Below are 11,090 nucleotides of genomic sequence, written 5' to 3'. Positions count from 1 at the left end.
TTAAGTCAAGATTTATATAAAAACATTGTATTTTTCCCACACGTCTTTAGCAGCACTGTGCGCACACGCTGGCAAAAATCCACCAGGCACATACATCACGGCCGTGGTTTTATTCGTTTTATTGTTTTTGTTGCTGCTACTGCGATATTCCAGTTGTTAAAATATATACGCGGCCAAACACATTCACGATAAATGACGTCACGCACCTAGGGAGAGGGGGGGGGGAGTCAGACATTGTGACGATGTGTGACGAGTGGGGGGGGGGGGTGAGAAATGTGACGTCACATCAAAATGCGGATCTTTAAATGAATATAGACAACACGTTCTACTTAATTAAATAGACATTTTGATAAATGTTTTCTCCTACAGCATCAGAGTGCAGCGCCACATTAAATACGCACTACAATGACAATAGTTTAAAGCGATTTGAAGCATGTTTTATTTGTGGGGGGGGGGGGGCAGAGCTTTGTGACGTCATATTTGAGGGGGGGTCTGACTTTTTGTGACGCCGTGTGACGAAGGGGGGGGGGGGGTCAAAAATCGTCCAAAATCGCGTGACGTCATTTATGGACGGTCCCTTAGCTCTGCTGGCTACGTACGGCGCGGAAAAAGTTCAACGTACGTACCTGGCGCGACGCGTGAACATCGCCACCAGGGAGACAAAGGCGGCCTTCGTAGGTGCTGCTCGCCAACAGCACTTGCCCCAACAGCCGGTTGATGATATACGGGGGATCTTTGTCTTTGTGCACAAAGAACCAGACTTGTGAATTACAATTTTGCCGTAAAAGCCGGGGACACGAGAACACAAGCACGCGCACACAAAGACAAAGTCGCCGCATGAAGTTCAGATTATTGCTGAAATTTACGATTTTTTTTTGTTGCTTCAAAGTTTGCTGTTCATTGATTTTGCCCGGGCCCATTCAGCGCCTCGCATCGATGAGTAACGGCAGAGCCGTGGTCACTAGGGAGCCACAACCACCACCACCACTCCACCCCCCCCCCCCTCTAGTCCCACACGAATCGGTGAGCCGGGCTCCCCGAGAGGAGCCTACGTCCAACCCCACTCTGGCAATGACGGTAATGGCTCGTCTTCACCACATTATAACTCGCTTTTTCTTTGCATTAACACTTTGGAGCTTTTTTTATATCCCCCCCCCCCAGCCAATATTTATAGATTGAGTCACACAAAAAACGATAATTGTATTATTTTCTTTTTACCTCCGTGACTTGACCGAATAAAACCGAAGAGTATAGATTCTTGCAGTCACGACAACTTCAAATTTTGAAATAATTGCATCGTATTTATTTATTTATATATTTGGAGGAGTGGCCCACTTAATGATATCGGCAAAATGTGTCTTAGTAAGAGCCCCATTCACAACCCGGCCATACGCTGAATAACGAACCCGTTTAAGAATCTTGATAATAATGTTGCTCGTGCTGAAACCACCCCCATAATTGCTGCCGAAATAACGATCTCCTCCACTAAGGTAAGAACCGCCTGTGATGGTGGTGGTGTGAAATTTTATTTTATTTTTATACGTAGCTGTGCAGTGTCTACCCGGTCATTGCATGACCCGTTCTTATTAGAACGATGCTCCTGATTATTTGAAACGTGCAAGCCGGGAGGCTGCGGCCGCGCTGACACGCGGTGCCTGCCTGCATTCCAGCACCGTGTGGAGGCAGCAGCGAGGGTTGATGGATGTCCCAGCAACAATGCGGATTCCACTTGATCCGTCGATGGGGGGATAATGCTTCGTGTCTGTACGTCGCACGCGTGGGTTGTCACGGAGTGGATGTGTGTGGGGCGCCACGGTGGCTAGGAGATGTTAACTCCCTCGCCTGGTATACAGGAGGTCGTGGGTTCAATCCCGACCCTGACGCGTGCTGCTGTGTATTTGGAATTTGCGTGTCCCTCTCATCATCATCACGGTGGCTAGGAGATGTTAACTACCTCGCCTGGTGTACAGGAGGTCGTGGGTTCAATCCCGACCCTCACGCCTGCTGCTGGATATTTGGAATTTGCGTGTCTCTCTCTCATCATCATCACGGTGGCTAGGAGATGTTAACTACCTCGCCTGGTATACAGGAGGTCGTGGGTTCGATTCCGACCCTGACGCGTGCTGCTGTGTATTTGGAATTTGCGTGTCCCTCTCATCATCATCACGGTGGCTAGGAGATGTTAACTACCTCGCCTGGTGTACAGGAGGTCGTGGGTTCAATCCCGACCCTGACGCCTGCTGCTGGATATTTGGAATTTGCGTGTCTCTCTCTCATCATCATCACGGTGGCTAGGAGATGTTAACTACCTCGCCTGGTGTACAGGAGGTCGTGGGTTCAATCCCGACCCTGACGCCTGCTGCTGTATATTTAGAGTTTGCGTGTCTCTCTCTCTTTTTCTCATCATCACGGCGGCTAGGAGATGTTTACTACCTCGCCTGGTGTACAGGAAGTCGTGGGTTCGAACCCGACGCTGACGCCTGCTTTTGTATATTTAGTGTTTGCGTGTCTTTCTCTCCCCGTGGTCACTGTGGATTTTTCTCCGGGTCCTCCGGTTGATCCCCCCCCTCCCATTTAGAATAAACGTCACGCGTTTGAAGCATTTGTGTGCTTCTGAAAAAAAACCCAGCTAACATCGCTCGGTGAGGCTTACCTGGTTAAAAAAACAACAACAATATTTTATTTTAATAGTAATTCCAGAGAGTGGGTGGGTAGGCGAGGGTGAGTGTCTGGGTGGGTCAGTGGTCAATGCGTTCTGCAAAGCTGTGACTCGGTCCATGCAGTGACGGATTATCATCGTATGAGCAAAAGTAGCTACATGTGTAGTAGCTACTACATATGTAGTATAACATATGCACTACTACATATGTAGTAGTACATATTTTGTAGCTACGGGTCCAGCACTTTCAAGGGCTCCGCGCTAAATGCTTTCGAGCTATCAAGCCCGGTTCAGTGATTCTGCACTTGCTCTATTGCTATAGTACTATACCGCCTTCAACTTTTACGAACGACCGGGTGTTTAACGTTGCGATTTGTCGTATTATCTGGCTGTATAGCAAATGAAAACATACAATTACTTTACTATGCAAGTAAAACATTTGTGTGTTTTAATATTTAGTTTTAATTTTATTTATTTAGGGCCCCTTTATAACATCATATGCTACAGGCCTCGCACTAGCTTCATCCGGCACTGGGTCCATGGTGCCAAGGAGTCAGCAGGTCACGACGACCACCACTGCCGTCGATACCACGGCGCCATCGCTTCCTTCCCTCTGCCTCACTGCCTCCCTTCTGCTCACTGCAGTCGGCCTACGATCGGCAGGCCGAGTGCTTTGGGTTGGGCGTAAAAGTGTGGGTAGGCCTCGGCAAGGTAAGGTAATTTACCCTTTTTACCGGGTAAAAGAGTAAAGGTGTCGACATACCAAGGGGTAAGGTAAAGGGCAGGGTAAAGGTAGCGCAAAGTATTACCTGGTGAATACCTTGTGTTTACCGCTCGCTGAAAGCTCCGTGGCGCAGTCCGTGGCCTCCATTTAAAATTGGAATCATCGAGAGTATTCTATATGAATAAAGCGCTCTACCTGGCATTTACCTGTTATACACCTTGTTCATGTGTAGCAGTACCCTAGTAATTTCCCTGTGATCGGGCAATTTGTATGAGGTAAGGGTAAAAGGTAGGGTAAAGGTAAGCTCGTTGTTTTTACCTTTTACCTTACCTTGCCGAGGCCTAAGTGTGAGTCACCTATCGGCCGGTACGGTCAGAGTTTGAGCAAATAAGCGGTGGCCGCGTCCGGCCACCCAGTGGCTCGGGTGGGCAATTGCAGGTGCTGCACCTTCACCCGACGCTTTAGTTTTGCCGAATGCACGGGTTTTATTTGTTCATTACCAAAGCACGCAACGCCGATATACTTTACACACGCGTGTGTGTGGTGTGTGTGTTGTTTGTGGTGTGTGTGTGTGTGTTGTTTGTGGTGTGTGTGTGGTGTGTGTGTTGTTTGTGGTGTGTGTGTGGTGCGCAAATTGATTAAATGTTACATTTGAATTTAATCATGAACGACGGAGCGTTCCAAGTCTTGTGTGTCAATTTGGAACGTGTCGTTGGCACGCAGTGGTGATATTCCTGCCCAGGGCCAATAAAGATTTTGGGGTGGGGGGGGCAGTGGAGTGGGGGGCACTCATAGCCCCCCACTCCACATCTCTCCCATGGGCGCGATTTGTGTCGTGTGCCTGGTCGAGAGGCCATTTGCTGTCCGTCTGGCGTCTGGCATCTGGGCTTTTGGCTTCTGGCTTTTGGACACAAATCCTTGCTGATGTCCAATCGTTGGCGAATCCAACTTGGGTGGAGGGTGGTGAGGGGGGGGTTATCCCCCTCCCCCCCGCTCCCACTTTGAAACGCCGTATTAACACATTCCTGCGGAGGGAGCTGGTAGGAACGTTGGGTTGCTCGGTCAATGGCCAGGGTCAACGGCGGCGTGGTGTATTCCGCAAATATGACCGACTGCGAGGGCGGGCACAAGCCGGCGTGAGTAGGTTAAACGTTGAGTTTTATAAGGGCACCACGGGGTGACCAGCCCCTCCCCACCCAGCCCCACCCCTCCCACCCCCCACCCAGCCCCACCCTCCCCACCCAGCCCCACCCTCCCCACCCTCCCTTCCCCACCCAGTCCCTCCCTCCCCACCCAGCCCTTCCCTGCACGACGGACGGACGGACACAATAATCCCCTGTGGGCTGGTGTAACCAGGATGTTCCTACCAGTAAAATGCTGCTCTTCGATTGAAACATAGCAGGGAATCTACATTGGTTTTATGGTTATCATCATTAGCGAGTATGTGACTCCTTCGCCTGCAACGGAAATTAAGACATCTGTCACCGCGCTGAACGTTATCTGCTTTGGTATGTAAGAATAAAATGACGAGATAGATACGCATTGTGATGAGGTTTTTATTTTATTTTCAATATTTGGCAACGATGTAAAGAATGTTCGTGGTGAAAGCATTGCCATTGATGGTTGCACACAAATTGAAAATTTAGCAGTTTTTTTTAATTAACCGTTTTGGGTCTTCCGTGTCGATTACTCAGAAACCCCGCCGTGTCGCCATCTATCATTGTTGTTGTTATTGTTGTTGCTATTATTGTTGTTATTAATGATGTTATTTGTATTTGTTGTTATTGTTGTTATTAATGATGTTATTTTTATTTGTTGTTATTATTGTTGTTGTTGCTATTGTTGTTATTGTTGTTATTGTTGTTAGTACTGTCGTCATTATTGTGGTTATTATTGTTGTTGTAAATATTGTTATTGTTGTTGTTATTGTTGTTATTATTATTGTTGTTGTTGCTATTATTGTTGTTATTGTTATTATTATTGTTGTTATTGTTGTAATCATTATTGTTATTGTTGTTAGTACTGTTGTTATTATTGTCGTTATTATTGTTGTAAATATTGTTGTTGTTATTGTTATTATTATTGTTGTTATTACACTATGTAACACATTTTTTGTTCCTGGGCACAAAGTATTATTTTTAATTGCTTATGCCTAAAAAGTAGAAAAAATGTCTCTTATTCCCCACAAACATTACGGCGTCGAAGACGAAGTAGGACATCCACGCGCTCGTCCGCCCGTTCGTTTCTCAGTCCGCTCGTCCTGGTGAGGGTGGCGGCGGCAGCAGCGGCGTGTTGAGTGGTGGCGGTCTACACCTCCTGGTGACAGACTCCAGCACCACTACACTATTCACTACTATACACCACTACACTCATATACACTATACACTACTATACGCTATACACCACTACACTATACACTACTTTACACTACTACACTCATATACACTACTATACACTATACACTACTACACTCATATACACTACTACACTCATATACACTACTATACACTACTACACTATACACTACTACACTCATATACACTACTACACTCATATACACTACTATACACTACTACACTATACACTACTACACTATACACTACTACACTCAAATACACTACTATACACTACTACACTATACACTACTACACTCATATACACTACTATACACTATACACTACTACACTCATATACACTACTACACTCATATACACTACTATACACTACTACACTATACACTACTACACTCATATACACTACTACACTCATATACACTACTATACACTACTACACTATACACTACTACACTATACACTACTACACTCATATACACTACTATACAAACGTACAAAATCAGCAGGGGATCAAATACTTTTTTCCCTCACTGTACATGCAAAAGATGCAGCAAGCCTAGAAAGAGTCATCGTCCAGAGACTGAAATCTGACAACATACCTCTAGAGGACTGCCGGGCACAATTGTAATAAAGGACTATGCAGGCGATGTAGGTCTCCGTTTGTCCTTTATTGGGTTCTTGTCTCGCACCCCGCGGCGTCCACGGTCGGACCCGCGCCTCGACTGCCGTGCACCCCGCGCACGCTCCGTGTGCCCCGCAAACCCCGCAGCCACACCGCTGCTCCGTGTGCCCCGCACACTCCACTAACTCCTCACACACCGCTAGCTCCTCGCACCCCGCTAGCTCCTCGCACTCCGCTAGCTACGGCTACCCCACGTACACCGCTGGCCGACGGTGCCGTGGACTCTGACCACGTGGCAAATGGCGCCACTCCTCCGCCACCGCCCAGCGTGGCTTTCCCCTATTTCCACTCTCTTCCAACCCCCAGATCTCTTCCGGCTCTCTCCCTATATTCTCCCTATCACGTGACCCTGACCCCTCCTTCCTGTACTGCCTCCGTCTCCGCCCCCGCTCACCCCGACTCCCATTGGAGCCGAGGTGAGCGGTGGCTCCTCGCACACGCTCCGTCAACCAGGCTCCGCCCCCTCAATACTCCGGCCCACGTGAGTGGCTCGGAGGCCAGCACCCACCCTGTTCTTGCTCGCATTACACAATGTTATGACAATGCTGCTGTGATGACTGGGCATATATCCGGCCTTCAACAACGAATATGTGACAAAAATCACAGAGCATTGTTTGTCAACTGTGACAACCACAGCTTAAACTTAGCAGTACACTCAGCTAAACAGTATCCACTTGTCATAACATTTTTTGAACTGTTGAAAGTATATATTTGTTTTTCTTTCGTTCAACAATTCGTTGGGAAAAGTTAAAAAAGCTGTGCCCATCACAGTAAAGCGGGAGTCTGAAACACGCTGGAGTGCACGATCAGAAGCTGTTAAAGCTATCTGTGAAGGACTGGATGAACTAGTAGGGCTGCTAGACAAATTATCGGAGGACGTAACTATGACGCCTGAAACCAGAAGTGATGCAGAACAGTTACAGGCATGCGTATTAAATTTTAACTTCATAGTTTTATTACATTTCTGGAATGTCATTCTTGGAAAGAAGCGCTTACAGGATCCTACTATGAATTTCAAGAAAGCAGCAACTGATCTTGAATCTTTGGAGCTTGAATTTGTCAAGCTTCGTGATGATTTGAGCCAAGTTGCTGTAGAAAACGCCAAAACAAGATGCACAGCCTGGGGGATCGATGTGGACAGAAGAATTAGGCGACGTCGGAAGATGCCAGGAGAACTGGCAAGAGATGCAGGACTTTCAGCAGAAGAAGAAATTGTGCGCGTTATGAAGAGAGTATTTTATCGACTTCAACAGGAGATGTCAACACAGTTTTTACGACTAAAAGACCTGAACACAAAATTTGGATTTCTGCTGGACGTCAAAACTCTTCTATCCGACACAGATGTCGATGCAATTCGTCGAAATTGCACAGATTTTGGAAATTTATTTGACACCGACATCAATGGCCACGAACTTTTCACAGAAATTGGAGATTGCAAAATGCTGCTCAGTAACCGGAATGAAGTTCTACCAGAAACTCCTTTGGATCTTCTTGGTTTTATGGAGACGACATATTTCCGAATATGCGAATTTCACTGCAAATTTTATTAACAATAGCAGTTTCAATTGCAAGCTGAGAGCGGTCGTTCAGCAAATTGAAACTTATTTTGTCGCATTTGCGTGTTTCAATGGGACAAGATCGTCTCAGCGATCTTGCTCTTCTTAGCGTTGAAAGAGAAACATTGGAAAAAACATTGGAAAAAACATTGGAAAAAACATTGGAAAAAACTGATTCCGTGATTGACCATTTTGCGACAGTGAAATCAAGAAAAAAAATAATCTTTTGTAGACTATGTCAACTAGTCTACGACAGGGACTGAGTGAGCCATGTAATATAATTTCTATAAATCTTTAAATAAAATGTTTAATTAAAATTTAAATTGTTATTCCTTATTCGATGAAATAGGAAAATGTGATTAAATGGGGGGGGGGGGGGGCGCCAATGTTATAGTTTGTCCCCGGGCGCAAAATATCCTAGCTACGCCTCTACACTACTATACACCACTACACTATACACTACTACACTATACACTACTACACTATACACTACTATACACCACTACATTATACACTAATATACACTACTACACTATACACTACTACACTATACACTACTACACTATACACTACTACACTATACACTACTAAACTATACACTATACACTACTACACTATACACTACTACACTATACACTACTACACTATACACTACTACACTATACACTACTACACAATACACTACTACACTATACACTACTACACTATACACTACTACACTATACACCACTACACTATACACTACTACACTATACACTACTACACTATACACTACTACACTATACACTACTACACTATACACTACTAAACTATACACTATACACTACTACACTATACACTACTACACTATACACTACTACACTATTACACTACTACACTATACACTACTACACTATACACTACTACACTAGTACACTACTACACTATACACCACTACACTATACACCACTACACTAATATACACTACTACACTATACACTACTACACTATACACTACTACACTATATACTACTATACACTATACACTACTACACTATACACTACTACACTACTTTCCACTACACTAAACACTACTACACTAATATACACTACTACACTATACACTACTACACTATACTCTACTTTCCACTACACTATACACTACTACACTATTACACTACTACACTATACACTACTACACTAATATATACTACTACACTATACACTACTACACTATACACTACTATACACTATACACTACTACACTATACACTACTACACTACTTTCCACTACACTAAACACTACTACACTAATATACACTACTACACTATACACTACTACATTATACTCTACTTTCCACTACACTATACACTACTACACTATACACTACTATACACTATACACTACTACACTATACACTACTACACTACTTTCCACTACACTAAACACTACTACACTAATATACACTACTACACTATACACTACTACACTATACACTATGACACTATACACTACTTTCCACTACACTATACACTACTACACTACTATACACTACTACACTATTACACTACTACACTATACACTACTACACTACTATACACTACTACACTATTACACTACTACACTATACTTTTTGGTTCTTTCGGTAAAGTCACGTAGGTATAAAATAAAATAAATCACGACGTTTCTGGCGCAACACAAGCGTCCATCATCAGGTGGGAAAGCATGGTCTGCTGCTGAGGCAGATTGATTTAAAAGGTTTGAAATGGGTGTAGCCCAAGGGTCATAAAGAAGTGGCCGGGGCTAATGATGTTAATGTGAGAAATTAGCATGTTAATGTGACATCGAAGAATTGTGCAATGCAAAGGCATGAGTGCAACCTAACGGGTGCAATACAAAGGGCATGTGAGTGTAATAAAAGGACTCAGACACTTCTCTCTGACTCCGTGTCCTTTATTTGGGGTTCGCGTTCTCCTTCCCACACGGCACTCCTCCTGAGACTCTCTCCCTGGCAGCCCCACATCTGCCTTCGCTCCCGTAGCCTTCCACGCTCCTGCAGCTCCGCTGCAGGCTCTTGGTACAGCCCTATGGCTGCTCCCCCAGCAGCTCCATCTCTGCTCCCTGTTCCTCCGTGCGTGGCGATCTCGCCACCTCCCAATGTCAGCCCTTCGTGGCCTCTATGGCTATCTCGCCATTTCCTACCTCAGCCCTTCGTGGCCTCTGTGGCTATCTCGCCATTTCCTACCTCAGCCCTTCGTGGCCTCTGTGGCTATCTCGCCACTTCCTACCTCAATCCTCCACTCTCTCTTCCACCCCGCTGGCTGGCGCCGTCATGAGCCCCTCAGCCACCAGGCTGAGGCACGGCGACCACCCAACGTGTTCACCACCCTTCACTCCCCCGACTGACCCCAGATAGCTTCCTGTCTCCCCGCTATAACTTCTCCCCCACGTCAACCTGACTCCTCCCTCTCGGATCGTCATATCCGCCCCGCCCATTTACGCCCGCATTACACTACCCTCCCCCGTACAGAAAATCCCAGCCGTCCTCGGCTGAAACAGAACAAAATAATGCGGGCGAAGGCATCACAATCAGGAGTCCCCCAGACACAACGGAGATTATAACAACAACAACACAAGCAACGAAAGGGGAGGTATCAGGAACTGGAACAGAACACCGGCCTGTCCTCCGCGCAACATCAACAAGAATAAGAATGGCACAATGAACAAAACGGCAACTGACACGCAAGAACGGCCAACGCGCACAACCCAGAAATGTGATGTTTTAGTGCGTGTCCATGTTGCAGTTCCATCCGCTCGGCTCAAGTCCAACGTCAAAGAGCAAGTGGTAGAGCAGAATGACGAACGGCGCTCAATTGCTCCTTCAAGTCCTCATCCAGCTAGCACACCAGGTAACACCCAGTGCGACGGGAGCTGAAGAATCTGTGACGAGAAGGAGAATCCAATCCCCTGAGGCACAGCACAACAACGCACATCCGCATGTCGTACACGACAGCCACCCGGCCTCAGGGTAGTGGAGATGATGTAAATCCGGCCCGCTTAAAAAAAAAAACCCCAATAATTACCCAAATTAACCGCGATCGATGCCCCAGTATTTACATTTTAACAACAATATTA

This window comes from Lethenteron reissneri, chromosome 67, assembly GCF_015708825.2.
Source record: "Lethenteron reissneri isolate LAM-NWPU_2019-01 chromosome 67, ASM1570882v1, whole genome shotgun sequence".
Taxonomy (NCBI): domain Eukaryota; kingdom Metazoa; phylum Chordata; class Hyperoartia; order Petromyzontiformes; family Petromyzontidae; genus Lethenteron; species Lethenteron reissneri.
Note: the sequence above shows the minus strand (reverse complement) of the source record.